The following is a 27,052-nucleotide window of genomic DNA, read 5'->3' as shown; positions in this document are numbered from 1 at the left end:
AATAGTGTCCAAAAAAAATTTCGGCGGCATTGTAATACATTCACGCATTTACATACGTTTCATAACTCTTAAAGTACGATTCTTGGTTTCCAACAATCTTTTTCACAAACCAGAGTCCCTAACTACTACTTATTATTTCTTACCTTATTCGTCGACACTTCTTCAACAATTCATATAGCATCAGCTTACTGATCATAGACATACCGCAACAGCATAATACACATAGTCATGGTAATAATAACATCGTAACACCTCAGTCAACTCTCAAAATCGTCGTAGCTTCCTCCAATAATTTAAAAACCTAAAAAAAAATTCTCTGCTCATGTCAAAAGTGTCATCTGCCACAAACATACTTTAAAAATCATGATCCCATACCAAATACATCATTGAAAGCTCTCATAGTATCGCAATGGTTCTGAAAAATTATGAACAGTTCACAAAGTACAGACAATGCAATTTATAGGTGTGACGTTATCCAACTGTGTAATTGCTTAAACATGTGTCACTGATGTAGTAAAAATATGCTTGCTTCTCTGTTAAAATAATCAAATAGCTGTGTAATTCTGTGTTGGAGAAATATGGTACCGATGTGTAAAGTTGTATAAGCAAATACCATATTAGCTAGGGCTCCTTGTGCTTGCCAAACACATGGTACACAAAGTAGGCGTGTACCCCCTGAGGATTAATGTAATTATATCCTCAGGTGTTACAGATTACAGCAATGGAATGAAATGTATCACGGAAAACCTTCGTGTCATTGTACTTCAAATATCATTAAAAATAAATGTTTTAAGTACAAAATTCACACAGCACAGCCAGTGATTTTTCAAACACAGCGCTATGTGGCGTTACCAATAAAAAAATCTAAACAGCGTACTTACAATATATAATTGCGTGAGAATCGGGAATCTCAAAAACGTCGGTGTTGAGAATGCTACAAGAACATCAATTGCACCCGTACCATATCTCTATGTACCACGAATTGCATGTCGACGACTTTGAACGTCGTGCACAGTTCTGCCACTGGGCACAAGAGAAATTACGGGACGATGACAAATTTCTTGCACACGTTCTATTTAGCGACGAAGCGTCATTCAACAACAGCGGTAATGTAAATCGGCCTAACATGAACTATTGAGCAACGAAAAATCCACGATGGCTGCGACAAGTACAACATCAGCTACCTTGGCGACTTAACGTATGGTGTGGCATTATGGGAGGAAGGATAATTGGCCCCCATTTTATCGATGGCAATCTGAATAGTGTAATGTATGCTGATTTCCTACGTAGTGTTCTACCGATGTTACTACAAGATGTTTCACTGCTACCACGTAATGTGTTACTAATTTTTCGAATAATACATCTGAAATTGACTGTCATAGTTATGTAACAACAAGAAGATTGTCAGCCCATTTCATTAAGCATAAGTTATCAAAAGTTGCTTGGAGTGTCTTTAGGATGGTAGAGGAGGGAGGGAAAAGTATTGTTTGGTTTATTATCAGTACAATAGGCTTATAAAAATTATGCCTTCACACAGTAAATTCGCCTAAGGTCAGAGGCAAATCTGAGGAGGATAAAGGATGAAGGAGGGGGGGGGGGGGGGAAGGCTAGGATGGGTGATGAGGTAAAAGAAGATGTTTATGGGATAGGAACGCCAAAAGAAGTACAAATTGGGGAGCGATTGAAGAATGTGTGCTGAACGGATGTACCAAAAGTCTCTGCATCATGAGCGAAATCATTTGACGTATAACAATGGCTGACTGGTGTTTGTTAAATGCAGTTGGTGGTACACAGTGTCTGTTACAATGCCAGTATTTAAGTCCAACAATTCTTCAAACCCATCGTTAACAAAACAAATTACAAACAGTATTATAACTAAGTTGCAAGAAATATGCATTAAGACATAATATCTGGAAAGAAAATTGAAACTAGGATAAAAACTCTGCATACTGCATGCTAACTAGACCAAAAATGCACCTGAAATTGTGTAAAATGTTTAAGTATTAGCATGAAGATACTCATTCTATAGGTTACATCAGGAATTTTTTTTTTATAAATAGGCTGAGACGTTTATCGAGAAGAGGGGGAGGGGGCAGAATGGACTGGGACAGCGTATCAGCAGAAGGTTATTACCCCTTAAATAAGAGGTTCCATAAAGTACATTTCATTTTTTTTCTCATTCAGAATTATGTCCATGTGTTGTTTTCAACCACAGTAGATTTATATCTCTTCTAATATATTCATTAAGTCGCTCTTATCAGTTTTATGTTTTGATTTCATACTATCTGAACTCCTGGTGAACTTGATGGGCTGCCTGTCTTCGTGGTAATAGTTAAATATTTCATACAATTTTAGAGTTTTGAATATTTAGCATGAAGTATGTAGCACTTTTATAAATGCGTTATTGGTAAACGCTACTGTACATAATTGGCTCCCGGTTACCTTTTTCTTTTAAGATATGTTTCCTATGACATAGTTTTTCATACTGTATATTTATTGTGTCTTAGTTATAATACTGTCTGTGAAAAAAACAGTTTTACTAATGTTAATTTTCAAGAAGTGTTACACTTAAATGTTAGCATTATAATAAATTCTGTGGACAGCAATCCACATGGAAATTAAGTGCCAGATCTAAGCAGCATACTCATCAAGAAAACCGCCCAGCCCTTGTTAGTGTCGAATGACTTTATTCATGATGTAGCGACTTTTGATATATACCTTTGCTACAACTTTTTTAATCCCTCCAGAATATGTACCCCTTTTGTCCTTCCATTCCTATCACTCTCTTCTTTCTCCCCATCACACATCCTAGACCCAACCCCCTTCCATCCTTTATCCATTAGTCACCCCATATTTGCTTATTATTCGCTATACAGTATGTGGCAGGTGTACAAAAACACAGTTTATAAGACACCAGTCTATAAATGTGAATACTGTTTCTTTCCTTTTTGAAAGTTATTATATGTGAATGAATTGTTTCTTTATGTATATACACATATTGCAAATGTGATTACACGCACTCATAAAATTTTGAATTTTGATACTGGGTGTTAACAACGTTATAACAAGCACAGTCTATTGTAACAAACTAACATGAACACACCCTTAGTATTAACCAGTTAGCTAAATAAGCACATCCAATGTCAAAGCTCATTGTATCCTCAGTCTTTGTTATGGCTTCTGCAACTGCTAAATTTTTTTGGCTTAATGCTGCCATATGTGTGCAAACTGATCTTATTTGTTGCGCTATTCCTTTGTTGATTTACTGCCATCACTGTTGGTTGTTAATGATCGCTGGCTGGGGTGGCCGATCTGTTCTAGGCGCTACAGTCTGGAACTTGCCTCGGGCATGGATGTGTGTGATGTCCTTAGGTTAGTTAGGTTTAAGTAGTTATAAGTTCTAGGGGACTGATGACCTCAGAAATTAAGTCCCATAGTGCACAGAGCCATTTTTTGTTAATGATCAATTAATGATGTTATATTACATTAATTTGATAGGTGCATCCTATATGTTACTTATCTATGACTTCTTCGTTGCTACGGTTCCCTCACTTACGTTTTAATACATTTCATACTCGTTGATAAGCTTGCCTTTGTTTCCACAACATATGTTCCTAACCATGACATATTCCAACAACAGCCCCCGATCTCCCCCCTCCAATATCTGTATTTCATGCTGTGTATAATTTGTATGTACATAAATGTCCAATTTATTCATGATATATGACAGGTTAATGTATGATGTTTTATTACATATTTTTTGACATTTGTTTATATGAGGTATCCTTTTATAAGTTTCCTATTTCGACAATGTTGACTTAACATGATTTCCAATAGGTACTGGATTATTTACAACATTAAAAGATCGATGTGGTAGAAAATTCCTTCATTGTATGAAGAGTTGAAGGTTTGTAATGATGAAACAGTTTGATATTCCGTTACACGTTCATTTGAATGATGCAATTAAAAATAAGTTAGACATCTCAAATTTGCTTACGTATTAATCAATGTTTTCTTTTTTTTTTAATTTGACATTGTCTTTACCACAGATGTCACTTCACTGAATGCGTCTTTATGATTATACTTTGATGATACCTTTTGTTAGTGGATCCCGTCAGATCACCGAAGTTAGGAGCTGACGGGCTGGGCGAACACTTGGATGGGTGACCATCCAGTCTGCCGAGCGCTACCCATTCCACTGAACTGTTCTTTAAAGTCCTTTTCTCTTTACACTCTTGCATTAAGAATTCTGAGGAGTGTAATTGAGTCAACGTGGTGAAAAGCTTTCTCTGTCTACAAAAACTATTAACATAGAGTTGTCTTTCATCAACATTTGTTCTAAGATAAGTCGTAGGGTCAGCTGTACTCCTGTGTTCCTACATTTCTCCTCACTCCAAACTGATATTCTTCGAGATCGTGTTCTAACTGTTATTCCATTCTTCTGTTAATAATGGAATATTTAATGAACTCGAAAGCAGTGTAGTCCCAGAATGATGGAGGTGGTAGCTAATAACTCAATCAGCAAAACAGTGCTTTCAATGAAAAGTACACTGCCTGAAAATGAAATACAACAACACGAGCACGAGTCCAGGCTTTTTTAATGTGGGGATGGGGTGGGGAGGGGGAATGGGGTGGGAGTCTTTTTGAGTGGACTGATGCGGCCCGCCACGAGTTCATTTCCTGCGCTAAGCTCTTCACCTCACAGTAGGATTTGCACCTTACGTAAATCATTTGTTCGATGTATTTTATTTCTTCCTTCAATTTTCACTTGTTACATCGCCGTCTAGTCCATGAAAATTATCCCTTGATATCTTGACATATGTCCTATCGCCCTATCGCTTCCTCCTTTCAGTGTTTTCCATTTATTTCTTTGTTCGCCGACTCCTCACTCTTTGTCTCATCAGTCGACCTGAATCTCAACATTCTTCCGAAGCACCGCATTTCTTGTGTTCCACTTTTCAACAAACTAAGAATTACTATCACACAATCCTGTACTCCAAGAGTACCTCCTCACAAATTTCTTCCTCAATTTCTTTGGCAGGAACGCCCTCTCTGCACGTATTAGCCTGCTCTTTAGGTCCTTCGTCGTGAGTTATTTTGCTTCCAAGGTAGGAGAATTCCTCAACTTCGAATACTTGGTGAATACCAGTTTCAAATTAAGGTTCTCGCTATTCTCATGCCTGCTATTTCCTATTTCTTACGTATATTTTCTGTACGCTTTCTATCTATCTTATGTACTCATGACACTGTTAATCTCATTCAACAGATTGCGCAATTTTTCTTCACCCCTACTGAGCATAGAAATGTTGTTACTGAATCTTATCACTGATGTCCTTTCACTTTGAATTTTATGCCAGCTCATTAAGTCGTCTATTATTTTCATCTTTTCTTCTTCGATGTATTAAACAGAATATTAAAGGCGAAAGATAACATCCGTTTCTTACAACCATTTTAATTCAACTACTTCGTTCTTATTCATCCAGTCTTACTGTACGCTGTTGGTTACTGTACGTATTTACATTTTATATTAACTGTATTTCTATATAACTTACCACTGTTTTTCTGATAATTTCGAACATCTTGCACTGTTTGACATTGTCGGACGCATTTCCAGATCGACAAATCCTATGAATTTGTCTTGATTCCATTACCAAGTGGAATGCCAGAAGTGCCTCTCTTGTGCCTTTACCGCTTTTAAAGCCAAATTGACCTTCATTTAACAGATCCTTCGTTTTAATTTCCACTCCGCCACATATTCTTCTTATCAGCAAAGGGGTTGCATGAGCTTTTAAACTGATGTGCGTCAGTTATCGTAGCTAAATGTTCTTCTTCTTTTTCTGTTAGCCGTAACAGTTCTTCCGAAGGTCATTTCTTGTTAGACTACTTCACAATTTTCCTGATACAATTTCGATTTATATTCCTGTATTCCTGTCTTTCTCTGAACATTTTGTACTTCCTTCTTTCCCCGATCAATTTCAGTATATTTCCTGTTAATTAATGTTTCCTTGCGTTTATCTTCCTTGAGTGTGTCGGTCCATCTGTGATTACTCTTTTTACAGATGTCTATTACTTATCGCAGTATCCACATTTTAGTGACCTTCCAATGTGTATCATCATTCCTCAGAACTTTAGTATCCCACTTCCTGCTACATTGGATCTTCCGTATAATTCTTCCAAAAGTTTAGTCTACTCACCATCATTATTAAATTGTGAGTTGAGTCTCTGTCTGCTATTGGCTAACGTTACAATTCAATATCTGATTTCCGAGTTTTTGCCCGACCGTGATATAATGCAGATCGAATCCTACAATGCCCCCAGATTTTTTTTTTCCAAGCATACATCTTGCGATTGTTGAACAATTTATTCGCTATTACTTGTTGAAATTTACTGCAGAACTCGTTAGTCTCTCTTCCATCTCGTTCCTACTACCAAGCTCATATTCTCCCTAGACTCTTTCTTCTCTTACTCCCCCTTCAACCTCATTCCAATTCTCCACGACTATAAGATTATCTTCTTCCTTTACATATTGAACTACCCATTCAATATCCTCATATTCTTTCTCTTTATCTTCATCTTCTGCTTGCGACGTCATCATGTGTGTATGAGCTACTGTTGCTGGGATTGATTTGCAATCGAATCTAATGAGAACACCTCTATCAATGAAGTGCCCTACCTTCCATTCATAATTAAACTGACTCTCGTTATATCACTTTCTGCTGCTGTCTATATTACCCTATGTTCATCTACGTCCTCAGTTGTTTGCTGGATGTAACCCAATCTCTGTCTTCCTCTACAGCTCCCACTAGTAGCACGGAAATCCTTCGCTCATGTCTTAACAGATGTCCTGTCATCCTGTCCCTTCTCCTTATCAGTGTTGTTTTACATATTCCTTTCCTCTCCCATTTGCGCAGAACCTCCTCATTCCTCACCATATCAGTCCACCTAATTTTCAACATCCGTCTGTAGCACCACATTTCATATGCTTCGATTCTCTTCCGTTCCCGCTTTCAGACAGCCCATGTGTCACTACCATACGATGCTGTACTCCAAACGTACACTCTCAAACATTTATTCCCCAAATTAAGGATGATATTTGATACTAGTAGGCTTTTCTAGGAAACGAATACCACTTCTGAAAGTACTAGTCTGCTTTTGTTGCCCTCCTTGCTCCGTCCGTAGCAGAATTCCTTAACTTCAACTATCCCGTGACCCTCAATCTTGATGTTAAGTTTCTCGCTGTTCTCATTTCTACTACTTCTCATCACCTTCGTCTTTCTCCGATTTACTCTCAAACCATACTGTGTACTCATTAGACTGTTCATGCCGTTCAGCAGATCATGTAATTCTTCTTCACTTACACTCAGGATAGCAATGCCATCAGCGAATCGTGTCATAGTTATCCTTTCACCTTGTATTTTAATTCCACTCCTGAACCTTTCTTTTATTTCCATCAGTGCTTCTTCAATGTACAAATTGAAAAGTAGGGGCGAAAGGCTGTATCCTTGTCTTACACCCGCTTTAATACTAGCAATTCGTTCTTGGTCGTCCACTCTTATTATTCCCTACTGGTTGTTGTACATATTGTATATGACCCGTCTCTCCTTAAAGTTTACCCCTACTTTTTCAGAATTTTGAACATCTTGCACTATTTTACATTGTCGAACGCTTTTTCCAGGTCTACAAATCCTTGTGCCTTGATTTTTCTTTAGTCTTCCTTCCATTATTAACCGCAACGTCAGAATATCCTCTCTCATGCCATTACCTTTGCTGAAGCCAAAACGATCGTCATCTAACGCATCCTGACTTTTCCTTTCCATTCTTCTGTGTATTATTGTTGTAAGAAACTTGGATGCATGAGCTGTTAAGCACATTGTGCGGTAATTGTCGCATTAGTCAGCTCTTGCCGTCTTCGGAATTGTGTAGATGATGTTTTCGCCAGACTCATACAGTCTACACACTAACGTGAATAGTCGTTTTGTTGCCAGGTCCCTCAACGATTTTAGAAATTGTGATGGAATGTTATCTATCCCTTCTGCCTTGTTTGATCTTAAGTCCTCCAGAGCTCTTTTATATTCTAATACTAGGTCCCCTATCTCTTCTAAATCGACCATTGTTTCTTCCTCTATCATATCAGACTAATTTTCTCCCTCATAGAGACCTTCAATGTATTCTTTCCAACTATACGCTTTCTCCTCCGCGTGGAATTTCCGTTGCACTCTTAAAGTTATCTTACTTGCTTTTAATGGCAGAGAAAGTTGATTTGACTTTCCTGTATGCTCAGTAAGTCCTACCGATAATCATTTCTTTTTCGATTTCTTCACGTTTTTTATGCATCCATTTCATCTTAGCTTCCCTGCACTTCCTGATAATTTCATTCCTCAGCGAATTGTATTTCTGTATTCTAGAGTCTCCTGGAACATTTTTGTACTTCTTCCATTCATGTATCAATCGAAGTATTTCGTCTGTTACCCATGGTTTCTTCGCAGTTACCTCCTTTGTACCTATGTTTTCCTTCCCAACATCTGTTATCGCTCTTTTCAGGGATGTCCATTCCTCTTCAACTGTACTGCCTATTGCGCTATTCCTTATTCCTTTATGTATAGCCTTAGAGAATTTCAACTGCATCTCGTCATTGTTTAGTACTTCCGTATCCCACTTTTTCGTATTGCTTATTCCTGACTAATGTCTTAAACTTCAGACTACTCTTCATCAGTACTGCGTTGTGATCTGAGTCTGTATCTGCTCCTGCGTACGCCTTACAGTCCAGTGTCTGATTTCTGAATCTCTGTCATCTAACTGAAATCTTCCCGTATCACCTGGTCTCTTTTAAGCATACTTCCTCCTCTTGTGATTCCTGAACAAAGTATTCTCTATTACTAGCTAAGTTTATTACAAAAAATCAATCTTCCTCCTCTCTCATTCCTTGTCCCAAGACCACATTCTCATGCAGCCTTTATCTTCTACTCCTTCCCCTACAACTGCATTCCTGTCCCTCATGGCTATTAAATTTTCATCTCCCTTTGCTTACTGTATTAGCTTTTCGATGTCCCCACACACTTTCTTCATCTTCAGCTTGCGACGTCGGCATGTTTACCTGAACTAACGTTGTCGGTGTTGTTTTGGTGGTGATTCTGAGAAGATCAAACCTGTCACTGAACTGTTCACAGTAAAACACTCTCTGCCCTCCTTTCCTATTCACAACGGATCCTATTCCCGTGACACCTTTTTCTGCTGCTGTTGATATTACCCTATACTCATCTGACCGGAAATCCTTGTCATCTTTTCACTTGATTTCACTGACCCTTACTACATCTAGATTGAGCTTTTGCATTTCGCTTTTCAGTTTTTATAGATTCCCCACCACATTCATTCTTCTAACATTCCAATCCCGCTCTCTTAGGGTTGATTATTCAATCTTTTTGTCATGGTAACCTCTCCCTTGGCAGTCCCTTCAGGGAGGTCTGAATGTGGGACTATTCCGCTGTCTTTTTCCAGCGGAGAGATCATCATTACACTTCTTTAGTTACAGGCCACATGCCCTTTTCATACACGTTACCTGCCTTTAATGTAGTGGGTTCCATTGCCTTCTGCATCCTCATGCTGTTGATCATTGCTTATTCTTCCTCCTTTAGGGGCAGTTTCTGACCCCTAGGACACGAGAGTGCCCTGAACCTGTGTCCGCTCCTTCGCCCCTTTGAGAAGACCGTTGGCAGAATGAGGGGTGACTTCTTATGCCGGATGTCTTCAGCCGACAATGCTGATTATTAATCAAAATTCGAGCAGCAGCGTGTTTCGAACCCGGGACCGAAGACGTTTTGAATATGAATCAAAGACTCTACACCAAGACTGAAAGCTATGTTTGTTCTCATACTGTGTGTAAACTAAAGTCTGAAAGATGTTTTCGCTGAACCATGTCTAATTGTTCAACGTTTTCATTGTCTAGTTTCTAAAACTGTTATTACTTTGATTGATCATTGAAGCCTTCAGGCACGACTATTGCAGTGGGAAAACTGGATAAGTGATCTTAAGTCTGGTGCCGAACAAGTGGACGTTTTTCAACTACATGGTCTGGTTACTAAATTACAATTTGGTTATAAATCAGCGTTTTTTAGAGGATGTAGCAGTTTCGAGTGGGGTCCTGTTTTCTGACACCAAAGTTGATTTGAATAATCCTGGTCAGGTGCTTACTTCACCTCAGCGTTTGGCTATAATTAATTTCTCCAAATTACCATACATTCCGGGAATTTTATTGAGGGAAATTGGTAAATGGTTCATTGGGTCCGTGAGCTGTTTTGCGGCTTTCTGTTGAGTTTTAGCGTCATCCTGAGGAACTGAGCTTACCTCATGATCAGGTTCTTCAGCTATTGTACCCTCTAACTCGTGGGCAGTAGTCAAGTATTTCCTGGGGGTGCAAGGAGTTATATCGACAGGTCATCAGTTTCCAACTGTCACCCCAGTTGAACAACGAGTCGCACTGTAACCATTAGTGGTGGATACAGTCAAGTAATGACCTCTTGAATAAATATCTTGAGCGGATCCAAACTGATGTTTTGGCCTTAGAGTTGTAAGATCCCGAGTGACAAATTGCCGATAAGATATTGAAAAGGGTGAAGCCCGAGGATTGATTTCGCATCACCTTTTCTAGTGAACCCACCACCTTTGACGAATTAAGTGCTTTGGTTTCTGGCGTTCAGGGACTTGGCTACGCTGATAATCAGCAGCTTAAATCATTTTTTGTTTATCTGGGAGCTAATGACTGTTCGGTACAAGCTACATTCGATAATGTCGCGTGACAACAATTTAAAGTCTGATTTCGTTGCCGCCAGGTGGAGCATTCTGTTTGTAAGTGTCCAATTGAGCGAAAGAGGAGATAGACAGTTGACGTATCGGAAGCTGGCAATGGAGTTTATACCTTCCTTTACTAGGCGTTGTCGTCCAACTGGGGGGCGTAGTGAGTAAGGTCTTACCCTTTGTTTATTCTCAGTTGAATCATGAGCCAGTTTGTGCACTTGTTGATTGTGGGAGCTCAGTATCGCTGCTGGGCTATATTTTGTAGCTGGGGTATCGATCTTTATATGTAATTTTTTTTCCTTACAAGCTTCCTCTCGGAAGTGTCGATCGGTTAGCGGCTATCAGCGACTTTTATACGGCGAGTTTGTGGTTAGTTTGAATACTACGAAGTTTTCCTGGGCATTTAAATGGTTAGTGGTTCAGAATTTGTCCGTTAATTTGAGCCTGGGCTGTGATTTTATATCCCGCTCGTGACTGATGTTGGATGTTCAACAGCGCGCTATTTATTTTAAATTTTTGTATCGAACTGATTTATGCTCGTGTAATATCTCATTGTCGGTGCCCTATTTTTTGCCTGCTACTCGGGGTCGGTGAGTCATGTGGAGCCACGACAAAGGAATCAAGATATGCGGGTGCTCGACAAGTTTCCAGAATTCCTCACCAATAGGTTTGGCATGACTAACAAGATCCGGCTGCCTGAAGAGGGTTCTTCAGCCGGCGTAAAGGGTACCCCCTCTCCACACACACCCACACACCTACACACACACACACACCCACACTCCCACAAACCCACGCACCCAAGATAAAGAGTGCCATGATAGGCAACATCTCCACCTATATGTCACCTATGTTATTGGTGCTTAAGGGTACTAAGAGGGTGTTCCGACCGGTAGTTAAATAAATGTTGGTGATCGAAAAGGTTTTCTTGGAAATTGTGCCTTTTCCTGATATTCGTCATTGCTTCCTTTGGGTCTCTGGAGCCAAGTATTTCACAATTTTGGATGTGAACTAAGACTATAACCAAATTCCGCAAGCAAAGGATTCCAAGCACATTACCTCCTTTTGTACTGATTGAGATCTCTTCGAAATTCGAGGTCTGTCGGCAGGAGAGATTGCTTCATGTAAATTACTGGATCCGATCCTCGGCGACTTAGAATTTAGTGTATATACAACAATACGGACGATGTTTTATCTATAGCCCCACCTTTAAGGAGCACTTACGGCGTTTGGAAACAGTGTTAGGGAGGTTTAGAGACGCAGACTTGACCGTGAATGCTTCTAAGGTCATTTTAGTGCGCCGCAGATTTCCTATCTGGGCCATTTAGCCCTTACCACAGTGGTTAGGATTGATCAGCAGCGTAAAAAGGATCTGTGAAAAATACCCTCTCCTGTTGACAAAAAGGAGGTCGCCAGATTCATTGGGATTGCCAACTATTTCCGCAAATATATGCCAACTTCTCACAACTGGTCGCACCTCATAATAAATTACGCAGAAAAGGAGCCAATTTCTTTTGGGATCAAACTCACCAGATACCCTTCGAAGCTTTGAAGCAAGCTCTTAGTAATCCGCCCGCCATGTCCACCCCATAATTCAAGTTTCCCTTTGTTGTCCAAACTGGCCTCGACTTGCGGGGTAGCGGCAGTCCTTCTCGAAGAGCAGGAAGCGGTGGCCTTTGCATCTAGAAGGTTGTTCCTGGTAAGGTTTCAGTATTCTGTCCACGAATGGAAGGCGCTACTGGTGCTTTTCGCTTTAAAAAAGTTTAGGTTTTAGCTTGTGCACCGCGAATACTTGCTTGGAACTGATAATCAAGCCCTCAGTTGTGTGCTGGTGTCCCCACGTAGGACGGGTCGTATGGCTCGCTGAGACGCCCGAATTTCGGATTTCCAGTTCCAGGTGAAGCATATCCCTGGCGCCTACCATTAGGTGGCCGACACCTTGAGTCAGATGTTTGAGGTTGGGATTCAGCAGTCGTAGAAGTTTTCCGGGTAGGAGGATTGTGTAGGTGGGATACTATCCGGAGGTCCAGGAATTCAGAGACCTCAGGAAAAGACAGGACAATTATCCCAGGTTTTAAGACATTAAGAATAAGCTACTGAATGCGGAACAAGTGTTGCAGATGGGCGGTGTTCAGGTAATTTCCCGATCTATATGCCCTGTCCGCCCGTGTACCCCGTGTTCTGGTACGTTAATCATATGATGATTAGAGGGCATCCAGGTGTCCACATAACTATCGCTAATATTAAGCGCCATGTGTCTTGGCCTTCATTATGCAGTAATGTCCGACGGATGGTAAGTGAGTGTGACGTCTGCAAAAGACCCAAGTAAAACTGTCGCCATGGTAATGGTCTTCTGCATTCCATTAGGGAAACTTATCCGATTTATGATTCATCGATTTATTGGTCCTTCGCCGTGCACTCATAATGGTAACGACCACGTACTCATTGCCTTAGATGCCTTCTCACGCTTCTGATGGTTAATGCCTAATCGCTGGGTTACGGCTCCTGTTGCTATTTGACGTCTCTCGGGGAAAACTTTCATCCTGGGCTTGCTGAGGTATTTGGTGAGCAATAACGCCCTGGCTCATAAATTTAAGGGATTCAGAAGATTTTGTTTTGAGATGACTGTCTGTCACATCACAACTACTCCAAGTCATTCTCAACTGTATTTTGCGAAACGTGTTAACCGAAACTTCAAAGGGGCTCTTATTGCCTTCCACAGCAATTCGCAGAGTAAGAGGCATTGCTCCATGAGGAGGGTTACTTTCGCCTTTAATACGGCCCAAAATTGGTCATTAAGAGCGGGCCCTACTTCTCTTGCATTGGGCTATCAAGTTAATTGAACTCTGGCCAACTTCTTGTCAGTTAACGATTTGTTCCCTGAGTGTATTTACTCTAAGGTTCTGCAGGAGAACTGGACGAATGCGAGTAGAAATATTCAGAGGGCACATCAGAGGTTGGCTGATCGTTATAACCAGGTGCAAGGCAAGTGACTGAGTGTTTGTGCAAAACTCCAATGTTAGTCAGAACTATTCTATAAAGTTAATAATCCAGTTTTTGGGTCCCTTTGAGATGATTTAAGTGTTGGGTTTGGTGAGTTTGCTTGTGCTCGGTCCTGGAGGTAGGCTGTCCTATGTTGACATCACGTAGGTTGTTGACATAGGAACTAGCCACCTCCATGAAAACATCATGTTGACATCAGAACTAGCCACCTCCATGAAAACCCAACACATAGAAAGGGAAAGGGATTTCAGTGGGGGAGGTTGAGCTGTCCCGCTCAATTCCTTTATGATTCCTGGTGTCTGTCGGTCCTCTGTTTTCTTCTGAGATGTTCTTGTTCTGATGTAGGTACTCAACTCGTGGGGGTAATTCGATTTCAGCAATGATGGCAGACGGAAGTGGTGGTGTGGGTTTGGACGTGACCACCCTAATTGGCAGGAGAAGACTCCCACAGTTTTTCAGAATGAAAGGCCCACGGGTGTCGCTTTCGATTGAAAGGGGTTAATCGTCCGCTCTGGTCGTTTCTCCACTGCTTAACGACATTCTTTAGATTTTCTTATTTCGTTGAGTGGCTGTAGTGCTGTGATCCTGGACATGAATTTTGATCCTAGTTACAAACTATGACTGATGGCTTAGCTATTTCCTTATATGAATTCCTGAATGAACAGTCATGGATGGTGATAACTTGTGGTGGTAAGTTCCTATGGGACCAAACTGCTGACGTCATCGGTCCCTAGGCTTATACATTACTTAAACTAACTTGCGCTAAGAACAACAAACACACCCAATATCTGATGGGGTAAACCGCGTGAACTGTCACAAGGCGCCCCAGACTGTGCGACTACCCCGTGCAGCTCATACCTTGGGGACAGTTGTTTCAAGTTATTTAATTACCCCCATGGCCCACCTGATGTTCTATTCTAGATATTTGCTGACATCTTCAGCGTAATGGGTGTGCATAATAAGTTCTACTCTTGAACTTAGCAAGTTGCTGTCTTCTCTGAAGTTGAGCTAAGCTGGGTGGCTGTTCTGTTTAACCTCTACGAGTATGGGCCATCCATTGAGTTATCCTGGATCTCCGTAACGTCTCTCTTGTGTTTTGGTCGGTACAGTCGCGTGAGGTTGTGGGCCTTGGTTTCTGGTCTTTGCATTTTGAGGCCCTGGTAGCACAGTGCTTCCGCATTGACAGTGGTTTCATCTACATCTACATCTACATCTACATCACTACTCTGCAATTCACATTTAAGTGCTTGGCAGAGGGTTCATCGAACCACAATCATACTATCTCTCTACTATTCCACTCCCGAACAGCGAGCGGGAAAAACGAACACCTAAACCCTTCTGTTCGAGCTCTGATTTCCCTTATTTTATTTTGATGATCATTCCTACCTATGTAGGTTGGGCTGAACAAAATATTTTCGCATTCGGAAGAGAAAGTTGGTGACTGAAATTTCGTAAAAAGGTCTCGCCGCGACGAAAAACGTCTATGCTGTAATGACTCCCATCCCAACTCGTGTATCATATCTGCCACACTCTCTCCCCTATAACGCGATAATACAAAACGAGCTGCCCTTCTTTGCACCCTCTCGATGTCCTCCGTCAATCCCACCTGGTAAGGATCCCACACCGCGCAGCAATATTCTAACAGAGAACGAACGAGTGTAGTGTAAGCTGTCTCTTTAGTGGACTTGTTGCATTTTCTAAGTGTCCTGCCAATGAAACGCAACCTTTGGCTCGCCTTCCCGACAATATTATCTATGTGGTCCTTCCAACTGAAGTTGTTCGTAATTTTAACACCCAGGTACTTAGTTGAGTTGACAGCCTTGAGAATTGTACTATTTATCGAGTAATCGAATTCCAACGGATTTCTTTTGGAACTCATGTGTATCATCTCACACTTTTTGTTATTTAGCGTCAACTGCCACCTGACACACCATACAGCAATCTTTTCTAAATCGCTTTGCAGCTGATACTGGTCTTCGGTTGACCTTACTAGACGGTAAATTACAGCATCATCTCCGAACAGTCTAAGAGAACTGCTCAGATTGTCACCCAGGTCATTTATATAGATCAGGAACAGTAGAGGTCCCAGGACGCATCCCTGGGGAACACCTGATATCACTTCAGTTTTACTCGATGATTTGCCGTCTATTACTACGAAATGCGACCTTCCTGACAGGAAATCACGAATCCAGTCGCACAACTGAGACGATACCCCATAGCTCCCCAGCTTGCTTAGAAGTCGCTTGTGACGAACGGTGTCAAAAGCTTTCCGGAAATCTAGAAATACGGAATCAACTTGGGATCCCCTGTCGATAGCGGCCATTACTTCGTGCGAATAAAGAGCTAGCTGCGTTGCACAAGAGCGATGTTTTCTGAAGCAATGCTGATTACGTGCCAATAGATCGTTCCCTTCGAGGTGATTCATAATGTTTGAATACAGTATATGCTCCAAAACCCTACTGCAAACCGACGTCAATGATATAGGTCTGTAGTTAAATGGATTACTCCTACTACCCTTCTTGAACACTGGTGCGACCTGCGCCATTTTCCAATCTGTAGGTACAGATCTATCGGTGAGCGAGCGGTTGTATATGAGTGCTAAGTAGGGAGCTATAGTATCAGCGTAATCTGAAAGGAACCTAATCGGTATACAATCTGGACCTGAAGACTTGCCCGTATCAAGCGATTTGAGTTGCTTCGCAATCCCTAAGGTATCTACTTCTAAGAAACTCATGCTAGCAGATGTTCGTGTTTCAAATTCTGGAATATTCCATTCGTCTTCCCTGGTGAAGGAATTTCGGAAAACTGCGTTCAATAACTCCGCTTTAGCGGCACAGTCGTCGATAACAGTACCATCGGCACTGCGCAGCGAAGGTATTGACTGCGTCTTGCCGCTTGTGTACTTTACATACGACCAGAACTTCGGATTTTCTACCAAATTTCGAGACAATGTTTCGTTGTGGAACCTATTAAAGGCATCTCGCATCGAAGTACGTGCCAAATTTCGCGCGTCTGTAAATTTTAGCCCATCTTCAGGATTTCGCGTTCTTCTGAACTTCGCATGCTTTTTCCGTTGCCTCTGCAACAGCGTTCGGACCTCTTTTGTGTACCACGGGGGATCCGTTCCATCTCTTACCAATTTATGAGGTATGAATATCTCAATTGCTGTTGCTACTATATCTTTGAATTTGAGCCACATCTCGTCTACATTCGCATAGTCAGTTCGGAAGGAATGGAAATTGTCTTTTAGGAAGGCTTCTAGTGGCACTTTATCCGCTTTTTTAAATAAAATTATTTTGCGTTTGTTTCTGATGGATTTGGAAGAAATGGTATTGAGCCTAGCTACAATGACCTTGTGATCACTAATCCCTGTATCAGTCATGATGCTCTCTATCAGCTCTGGATTGTTTGTGGCCAAGAGGTCAAGTGTGTTTTCGCAACCATTTACAATTCGCGTGGGTTCGTGGACTAACTGCTCGAAATAATTTTCGGAGAATGCATTTAGGACAATCTCGGAAGACGTTTTCTGCCTACCACCGGTTCTGAACAAGTATTTTTGCCAACATACCGAGGGTAGGTTGAAGTCACCACCAACTATAACCGTATGAGTGGGGCATTTATTTGTTACGAGACTCAAACTTTCTCTGAACTGTTCCGCAACTGTATCATCGGAGTGCTCCCTGTAAAAGAATCTTAATACTAACTAAATTTTGTGGAATGGGTTCAAGGATTTCCTATTTTTAGTTAGCTGGTAAAATAGCGTCGAAAAAGCAGTTAAGTTTACCATTGGAAATTTTATTCTACTCACAAAACATTGTTTATAAATTGCACTATTGATAAAAGGAGGTGTTTTTAAACAGGATGGTAAAAACCAACTGCGTTCAACAAAAATGTGAACGAATATTCCCTGAATGGGTTTCCAAGTTCTACAATTGATCGAAGGATGACCTATGCCATATCACATCTATAATCTAGGTTTAAATTAAGTTTCACAAAAGCTGGCTGGCGTTGTCATAGTGGTTAGCTGATGACGTGGGTGTCCAGTCCGTCCCTTATCGTAGGGCCTTCTAGCTTAACACGGTTCTGCTCTCTTCTTCTGTTTTCATTTCTCCCCTCGGAACTGCGTCTGTCTCACAGTGGGAAGGTATGACATGCATTTAGACTATCTTGTGTTAGTCTGTGGTATTCCATTTGCTCACTCGTTACTCGTATCACTTTGTTTAATTTAATGTCATGATTTATTATGAGCTATGTGACATACTACTGGATTTGAATTTCATGTCAGGGTTTTCATGGAAGGTGTTAGATTTGCCTGACACCTTACACGAGTGGCCTCGTTGCATGCACCCATCCTGTTGGGAAGTTTCTCGTGGAGCACCTTTACCCTCTGCTGAATTGACGTGGCACATAACTGTTGTAAATGCACCTTTATACCTAGCTAACAAGCTCTAGGATGGAGTTGACATCTAAGCTGGTCCCATACATATTATGTCACAGGAAGATCTGTGGGTCTTTCTGCAAAAGCAGAACCTCAACATCACGCAGTCGCTTCATAGAGGCACATGCAGTGTATGGTGGAACACAGTCCTTTTGAAAAATAGCACAACAATTTTGTTCCATGAGAGGTAATCCATGAGGACGCAGAATATCCGTGACTTATTTTTGTGCTGTCCGAATTTCGTCAGTCACTGCCAGCCAATGTAAAATGATACGCTTTGTCACCCCGAATTACACTGAAGAACCAAAGAAACTGGTACACCTCCCTTATACTGTGTAGGGCCCGCGCAAGCACGCATAAGTGTCACAACACGATGTAGCGTGGACTCAATGTCTGAAGTAGTGCTGGAGGGAACTGACACTATGAATGATGCAGTGCTGTCCATAAATCCGTAAGAGCACGAGGGGGTGGAGATCTCTTCTGAACAGGACGTTGCAAGGCATCCCAATTATAAAATTCATATTTGACCAGTTTGGTGGCCGGTGAAAGTGTTTAAACGCAGGAGAGTATTCCTGGAGCCCCTCTGTAGCAATTCTGGATGTGTGGAGTGTCGCATTGTCTTGCTGGAATTGCTCAAGTCCTTCGGAACGCACGATGGACATGAATGGGAGCAGGTGATCACACAGAATGCTGACGTGCATGTCACGTGTCGAATGTAAACGTTATCCCACGTCACTTCAACTGCCCACGCCCCACACCATAACAAGGCCGCCACCAGCTTGAACAGTCCTCTGCTGACATTCAATGTCCACGGGTTCCTGAGGTTGTTGCCATACCTTTTTCCGGCCGCAGTGATGTTGGAGACTAGATTTTATAGCGCATTCCTGATATGGTACACTCGTCAAATGGTCGTACGGCAAAATACCCAGTCCATCGGTACCTCGGACATGGTGTGTCCCATCGGTAGCCGACTATAACAGCAAGTTCAAACTCACTTAAATCTTGATAACTTGCCATTGTAGCAGCAGTAACCGATCTAAGATCTGCGCAAGACACTCCTTGTCTTACACCGGAGTTGCCAACCGCAGCACCATATTCTACCTGTATTTGAATACGCATGCCTATACCTCTTTCTTTCACGTTTCAGAGTATGAAGCCAGGAGTAACACAGCTACGCCTCTGCAAAACTGTGGAAGATAAACACTTCTCCCCAGGTTGCTACTGTGCTGACAGACGATGGTAATGCAGGCAAGTGAGGAATCATGATTCAGTGAGACATTCATCGACACTCCATGCTTCCAGCCAGTCCGTTTGAATTGCGGTGTTAACGTCGTCCTGCACATGGGACGGTATTTTCCTAGAGAAGGCTCCTCAGGCAGAAATGAGATCTTTGATAAAGCTGCAGACTGGTTTCGAATTTTTCATGAGACTGGGACCCAACTGCATGATAAATCTGCCAGTCAATGACGGCAGCAGAAGAACCCATGTCAATTTGTAGTTGGACTGGGATGCTATCCACCAACACCAGGAGGGACACTGAGCTGTTCGAGTACAGAAAGACGTAGTGGGCAAAGCAAAAGTATGGCAATGCGACCTCCGCATCAGAACATCGGATTCCGAGGCGTCTGCGACTGCCCAGTCGACTGACATGGTGTGGTAGGACGGCACACATCCACCTTATGGCCCGATTTTCCGCAGGCGGTGCGCTTTGCACGGCGTAACCGACACTGTTTCTGTTGGTGGCTAATGAAGTACTGACCACATGGGGAAGTTAGTGTGGGCGGCTCCTACCCTGCAGGACCTTCCCAGCGGCCTGGAGGAGGAGGAGTTCCTGTCGAGAGTGTTGGGGGGAACCAATGCCAGATCCTACAGAGTTGTAGACGAATGCTAAGTCTGCTCAGATGTCTGAATGATTGAGAGGTAATAGTCTAGGAAGAATTTTTGGGTCTAAGAAGATGTAGGTGGAGAGCCTCTTCTGGGGAATGTAGTAGCACCATGTCCCGCACCATTGCAAAAACTCTGGAGTGTTTGCACTGAGCGTTTGCGCTCTGGAACCGACAGTCACGTTATGGTCCCTGCAGGTGTGTAATCCATTCCTCGTTATCTCACTGCGCAGTCTGTGACAAAGAAGAAGCTTGTAGCGCACGGCTGCTACGGGACCTGAGAAACAAAGTAGTCCACGATAATAGATTTCATCACTGCATAGGAGAGAGAGCCCGTGACAGTGTCTGGATGTAGTCGCTCCATCAACTAATAGGTCAGCATTTGCTAGGAGACAGGCGCGCTGTTGTGTGTATCCTGATAGTCCAAGTGCGATGAAATGTTGCTCTAGCAGCGTTGCAGCTGAACTCACTGAACGGCGCTAGCGGCCACCGGAAGATAGGGACTGAGGAGTGGCTCTGGTCCAGGCGCCTAGCGGGAGCGCCTTGAGTCCTTCCAGAAGCCTTCTTTGGTACACTACATACGCTGCAGAAGAAGGATGATCAGGTGAATAGTGTTAACCGATTCGTTAGCAGTTGCCATGATGAAACAGAGACACTACAGCACTACCTGGGAAAGTCGTCTGAAAGCCCGTTGAAATATCTCGTCGCCAACTGAAGTATCTCTCACACGGAATACTTCCACAAGATCACAAGTAGATATAATTAAACATTGTTTATTTGAACAAGTAGCCTTCGAACACGAACAATCTGCTGTTTCTGATGCAGAAGAACAGAAGATAAGAAGTGTCCTCCTGAAATTTTGTTATTAATAGAAAGTAGATCACAAACAATTGATCTACAACGAAACAAATATAGTTCTTGGAAGCCTAGTTACTTTCTCTTGACCAATGCAAAGTCCATCTCCAAAACAAAGCACGTATTCAGAGTTCTATCTCGTTAACATCACGACTTGTTTAAAAATATTCAAATGTGTGAAATCTTATGGGACTTAACTTAAAAGGTCATCAGTCCCTAAACTTAGACACTAGTTGTGGTGTCACCGCCAGACACCACACTTGCTAGGTGGTAGCCTTTAAATCGGCGCGGTCCGGTGGTATACATAGGACCCGCGTGTCGCCACTATCAGTGACTGCAGACCGAGCGCCGCCACACGGCAGGTCTACAGAGATTTCCTAGCACTCGCCCCAGTTGTACAACCGACGTTGCTAGCGATGGTTCACTGACAAAATACGCTCTCATTTGCCGAGACGATAGTTTAGCATAGCCTTCAGCTACGTCATTCGCTACGACCTAGCAAGGCGCCATATTCAGTTACTATTGATATTGTGAATCATGTACCGTCAAGAGCGACGTTCATGATTGATGGATTAAAGTTGAGTATTCCGCCAGCTACGTCCGTTTTTCTAAATTCTAATTTCCTTGTCCTGTTCCAGAGCTCCCGCCAGCCTGTGTGAGCTAAGACGCGTGCCTTTCGGCCTCCTCTAGTAACACGGTGTTGGCTCTCCTGTCAACCACATTATTGGCGACGAGGCAAAACCGCGTTATGATCGATATTGCCCTGATTTACTTGTGTAATGGCTTCGCCACAATATCCAGATGTACTGTCCGAATTATGTTGCTTACAGAATCAGCAGATGCAGGCCTTGATGGATGCACTAGGACAGCTCGTCCAGGGTCAACGTGCGATGCAAAACGATGCGGCAGCAGCCGCTCCACCGCTAACGCAGCCCCAAGACGATGTTGCAACCACTTTTTCGATCTTTTGATGCTGCACTGGAAGGCTGGACGGAGTGGTCACGCCAATTTGGATTCCATCTCGCCGCCTACAGAATTCAAGGTAACGAGCGGCAGCCTTTTTTGTTATCACCAGTCCGGGTGAACACGTACCATGTGATAGTCAAATTATTTCCCTTAACGCGACGTAGCAACTCTGTTCTACGAAGAAATTTTGTCTGCATTAGATGCATATCACAAAGAATCAGTCAATGTAGTTGCGAAACGGTATACGTTCTTTCATACAAAACCTACGGCAGGTGGCACTAGTCGGGAGTGGATTGCAACCCTGCAAGGCCTTACTAAGGGATTGTGCTTTTGAGTGTCAATGTGGACTCCCTTATTCAGATACTATGGTACGTGATGTAGTAGCACAGAACGTTTCTGATGTTCGTAGAAGGGAACAGATTTTGAAACTATTCAATCCCTCCCTTCGACAAGTGATGGACATATTGGATCGGCAGGACAAAGTTGACTTTGCTCAGGAATCGTTTGAAACCTCACCAGCCGTGTGTCAGGTTAACCAGCCCGCCGGGCGAGTTGCACGGAGCAGTAAACAGCCCTCGCGCCCGGCCGCGCTGCTGCCGCCAGGCTCTGAACCCCGTGTGCCGCGCCGGCAAGCAAATGCAGTGCTCAAATCCTACCCGCGATGCACTACTAGATATTGACGTGAGAATTGCCCGTCACGCCAAGCTGTTTGCTTTTATTGTAATAAAAAAGAACATGTTCAGAGTGTTTGCCACAAAAAGTTCAGATCGGAAGCTCAAAACCTTTGCTTCGCGCCGGAATCGGAATCGAACCAATGATACTCAGGCTTGCGAAACTTCGCCCATGGAAATTCATGTAGTTCATTCAACTCCACCCAGCGCCACTCTCTCTAACAGTGACTGTGTTCGTCCCACAAATAGTGAGCGTCGACATCGCCGGAACTCCCGTCAAGTCGCAAGTGATGTTGTACCAGTGTCAGTTCTTGTTGCACGAGACAGTCGCTCTTGTCGTCAGCAGGACAATAAACTTTATGTGGACTTGGACATTAACGGCAAAGTGATACCATTCCAGCTCGATACCCGAGCTGCAGTTTCACTGATCAATCAAGACACAAACTGCTGGGCACACCTCCATAGTGTGCCGCAAATGTTAAGTTAGCTAGCTATTCAGGTCAAAAGATCCCTGAGTTAGGGCAGTGCAGCCTTCTTGCAACATACAAAGGACAAACAAAACCTGTGTCATACGTCCTTCGTTCTTCTTCTGCAGTGAACTTGTTTGGTATCGATTGATTTCAGTTGCTTAACTTGTCTATAGTAAATCAGGTCCTATCAGTGAACCAGACTGTGCCTTCAGACAGTGTTTCTCGTCTATGTGAAGAATTTGCATACATTTTTGCACCGGGCCTCGGTTGCGCTAAGAACTATAAAGAACATTTGGAACTGAAAGTAAACGTGCAACCAACATTTTTCAGAGCTTGCAATGTTCCCCACGCACTGCGTGATGAGGTCGCAATAACCTTACACGATTTCGAATCAGAACGTGTAATTGAACGTGTGCAGGCTTCTCTCTGGGCATCACCCTTAGTAATTTTGCCAAAACCTTCCGGAAAATTGAGACTTTGTGTGGACTTCAAGGCAACAGTGAATCCACAACTAGTGATTGCAACTTTTCCTTTACCCCGCTAGGAAGATCCTTTTGACAAACTGTGCCCGGGTAAATATTTTTCGTAGTTGTACCTAGCAGATGCTTACTTGCAAATACCGGTGGACGAAGAATCCCATCGCGTTTTAGTGCTTAAGACGCATCTAGGTTTGTATCGATTCAAATGACTGCCATTCGGGTGTGCATCCGCCCCTGCATTGTTTCAGCAATATCTACAAACCTACTGCAGCAAACTATCTGGACGATATTGTGATCTCCGGAAAGACGGATGAAGAACATTTAGCCAATCTCAGAACATTGTTTCAGGTGTTGCGACAAAATGGTCTTCACTTCTGCCAGGACAAATGTGTGTTTTTTGCTCGTGACTTGCCATATCTGGGACATGTACTGAATGCCCAAAACATACATCCCAGTGCCATGCACCTTCGTGATATACAAGACTTGCCTTCGCCGCAGTATTTCAAGCAGCTACAGAGTGTGCTGGGAAAAATACATTACTATAACAGATATGTGCCACACGCCTCTTCCATTTCAGCTCCGCTTCATCGCTTACGCCGTAAGGGTGTTCCGTTCGTCGGGACGACGGAATGCGACCGCGCCTTTCGCCAGTTGAAATCGGCGTTGATTTCCAATACTGGCCTTACGCCATTCTATCCCCAAAAGCCCATTTTGTTGATGATGGATGCATCGGATTTCGGGATCGGAGCTGCGCTTGCGCACAGAGATGGATCGCACGATCACCCTATTGCCTTTGCGGCCAAATTGCTCTCGTCTGCGCAAAGAAATTATTCACAGATCGAGAAAGAAGCATTGGCTCTCGTATTTGGTGTTACAAATTTTCATGATTTCTTGTATGGTCGTCACTTTACCATCATCAGAGACCACAAACCTTTGTCATCGCTTTTTCATCCGAACAAGCCTGTACCTCCACGTACAGCGCAGAAATTCACTGGTCTATTTTCCTCCCGCAGTAATGCTATGGTATCTTGTATCGGTCCCCAGTTAAGCACGGAAACGCCGATGCGTTGTCCCGTTTGCCTGTTGCTGAGGATAGAGCATTCGATTCCTCCGAACTTGCTGGCATGCTCATTGATTCGGAAACCGATGACGTGGTCGAATCGTTACCGATCGATTTACGTCGTGTAGCTACAGCTACAGCTGCCAACTCTGTCCTTGCTACCGTTCTGCGTTTTGATGCTACGCAATGGCCCTTGTCAAAGTTACGGATCAGGTATCCGTTGGTTCGCCGATTTTTTGCTCACAAGGAGAGACTTTTTGTACGACGTGGTATTTTGCTGTTGCGTTCTGATAATGATCAGTCCAGGGTCGTGGTACCACGTTCGTTACAGTCCTCTATCTTACAGCTTCTCCACCAAGGACATCGGGGTATAGTAAGAACGAAACAACTTACTCGTCAGCACTGTACTTGGTTCGGAAGATGCCGCGATTACGAATATGTGCTCTTCTTGCATGGTGTGTGCCGAACAACCATCAGCACCACCGCGGAAATTCTTTGCATGACCACAAGCCACTTCCCCTTGGCAACGCTTACACATCGATTTTGGTGGTCCATTCTGGAATGCTCGATGGTTGGTTGTGGTAGATTCATTCAGTAATTTTCCTTTTATTGTCCGGATGTCTTCCACGACGTCATCTGCCACCGTCCAAGCGTTATCCACTATCTTTTGCATTGAAGGTCTTCCACAGACTATTGTTTCCCACAATTCATGTCGCAGAATTTCAGTCATTCTGCAAGGCCAATGGTATTCAACATCTGACGTCCGCGCCGTTTTCGCCACAGTCAAATGATGTCGCTGAACGATTGGTCAGGACTTTCCAGTCACAGATGTTGAAGTTGAAAGAGTCGCATTCTCGGGAGGACGCGTTATTGCTCTTTTTGTCCTCGGATCGCTATCAGCCCCGAGATGGTCGCTCGCCGGCTGAGTTGCTCCACTGTCGTCATCATCGAACCTTGATGTGTTTGCTACATCTGCCGCATCAGGTTCCTGTGCAGCAGCAGACACCTGCTATTGCCCCAGGCGACGTTGTCTACTATCGCCACTACCGACGTTCACGGCGCTGGCTCGAAGGGCGCATTCTTCGCTGCCTCGGACGCGCTATGTATCTGGTTTTATGGGCCTCTGGTGAGGTGCGTCGGCATCTCAACCAGCTGCGCCCCAGTCGTCTCACGGGATCTGCCGTTCGCCGTCCACATTCAGCGACGGTGCTGTCTGGTCAGCGCCCTGGGGACCCATCTACTGGCTCGCCTCACCCCCAGGCGTTACCGACGCTGCCTTCCATTTTGCCCCAGGGCGACGCGCCGACGCCGCCGCCTGTTCTCCCGCCGACGACGCCAGCAGTGGACGCGTCGTTGCAACCACCAGGCGCCTCCCTGGGTCACGCGTCGCTGATCGTTTCCCGTGACCAGTCGTCCTCCGACATGGAACACTTGCCCGCTCCGGACCATATGTCGTCTTCGCCCGTCGGGTGCCCCGGCACGATGAACGTTGACCCGTCGGCCCCTCCTGTCTCTGTGTGTGGGCGCATACACCGCATGTTGGCGTGCACCCTGGAGCAGGTTTGCAGGAGTTTCCTAGCTCCCCGCGGTCCGAATGGCAGGGTGCGGGACGCACCGCCTCGCCTGTTGTGAGGCTCCCCACCTCGTCGCATACGTCAACATGGGGTCCTACCCACGGCGGGCGGAAGCCTAATGCCACAACCGTACGCCGATTTGCGGGGGAGGAATGTGGTGTCGCCGCCAGACACCACACTTGCTTCGTGGTAGCCTTTAAATCGGTCGCAGTCCGTTAGTATACGTCGGACCCGCGTGTCGCAATTATCAGTGGTTCCAGACCGAGCGCCACACACCGCAGGTCTAGAGAGACGTCCTAGCAGTCGCCCCAGTTGTACAACCGACTTTGCTAACGATAGTTCACTGACAAAATACGCTCTCATTTGCCGAGACGATAGTTTATCATAGCCTTCAGCTACGTCATTCGCTACGACCTAGCAAGTGGCAATATTCAGTTACTATTGATATTGTGAATCGTGTACCGTCAAGAGCGGCGTTCATCATTAATGGATTAAAGTTAAATATTCCACCAGCTACGCCCGTTTTTCTAAATTCTAATTTCCTTGTCCTGTTCCAGACCACACGCCAGTCTGCGTGAGCTGAAACGCGTGCCTTGCGGCCTCCTCTACTAACGCGATGTTGGCTCTCCTGTCAACCACAACACTACTTAACCTAGGTTATCCTAAGGACAAACACACAGACCCATGCCCGAGGGAGGACTCGAACCTCCGCCGGGACCAGCCGCACAGTCCATCACTGCAGCGCCTAAGACCGCTCGGCTAGTCCCGCGCGGCATCACGACTTGTCCATGGTGCAGAACACGAAGGTTCGGATCACAATATGCGGAAGAGCAGCCGCCCAGGTGGCAAAGACGACGTCTGATCC

This window comes from Schistocerca gregaria, chromosome 3 (genome assembly GCF_023897955.1).
Source record: "Schistocerca gregaria isolate iqSchGreg1 chromosome 3, iqSchGreg1.2, whole genome shotgun sequence".
In the NCBI taxonomy this organism is placed as follows: domain Eukaryota; kingdom Metazoa; phylum Arthropoda; class Insecta; order Orthoptera; family Acrididae; genus Schistocerca; species Schistocerca gregaria.
Note: the sequence above shows the minus strand (reverse complement) of the source record.